The sequence below is a fragment of the Osmia bicornis genome, unplaced genomic scaffold (genome assembly GCF_907164935.1).
Source record: "Osmia bicornis bicornis unplaced genomic scaffold, iOsmBic2.1, whole genome shotgun sequence".
Taxonomy (NCBI): Eukaryota; Metazoa; Arthropoda; class Insecta; order Hymenoptera; family Megachilidae; genus Osmia; species Osmia bicornis.
In genome coordinates this window covers 20,993-22,304 of record NW_025791181.1, presented here as the reverse complement: position 1 = coordinate 22,304, position 1,312 = coordinate 20,993, and positions in this window count along the sequence as shown.

The following is a 1,312-nucleotide window of genomic DNA, read 5'->3' as shown; positions in this document are numbered from 1 at the left end:
GTAAAGTTAACACTAATCGGGTATGAGCGTTATACCACGAGCCAGGAGTGGCGTCCGCGTTTTTTGTAAAGTTAACAATAATCGGGTATAAGCGTTATACCACGAGCCAAGAGTGGCGTCCGCGTTTTCTAAAGTTTCTAACAGTCGGTATAAATTATTACATTACAAGCCAGGAGTGGCGTTCCGCGTTTACTAAATCAAGAATACAAACACAAATAGCTAACGTTCCTCAATGTACAAACTATTTTGAAAATACATAAGCAGACTTTTACCAGATATCTCTCGCTGTTTCTTATCAGACAACCTAAAAATTCCCCGTTACCAAACGAGTAGAAGTAGGAAAAAGTATCCAAAAAGTACGGTTACAATCTAATGGAGATATAGTAGTAACGATACTGTTATTATATGTACATTGATCTGTGGGAAGGTATCAGTATATTACATTATATCTATTGTAGATATAGTAATACCGCAACTGTTATTATATGTACATGGATCTGTGGGTAGGGATCAGTATATTACATTATATCTAATGTAGATATAGTAATAATTATATTGTTACCAAAATTACATTGATCTGTGGGAAGGGATCGGTATGTTACATTATATCCAATGTAGATATAGTATAAATGATACTGTTACTCAATGTACATTGATCTGTGGGAAGGAATCAGTATATTGCATCAGATCTAATGCAGATATAGTAATAAGGATATTGCCATTATATGTACATTGATCGGTGGGAAGGTATCAGTATATTACATTATATCTAATGTAGATATAATAATAACGAAACTGTTATTATATGTACATTGATCTGTGGGATTAAATCAGTATATTAAATTACATCTGATGTAGATATAATAATAATGATATTGATATTAAATGTATATTACATATCTAATGTAGATATAGTAATAACGATACTGTTATTATATGTATATTGATCTGTGGGAAGGTATCAGTATATTACATTATATCTATTGTAGATACATTTAATAACGGTATCATTTATACTATATCTACATTGGATATAATGTAATATACTGATGCCTTCCCACAGATCAATGTAATTTTGGTCACAACATCATTATTACTATATATACATTAGATATAATGCAATAGACTGATCCCTACCCACGGATGCATGTACATATAATACCAGTATCGTTACTACTATATCTGCATTTGATATGTAATATACATTTAATAACAATATCATTATTAATATATATACATCAGATGAAATTCAATATCCTGATTTAATCCCACAGACCAATGTACATTCAATAACAATATCATTATTACTATA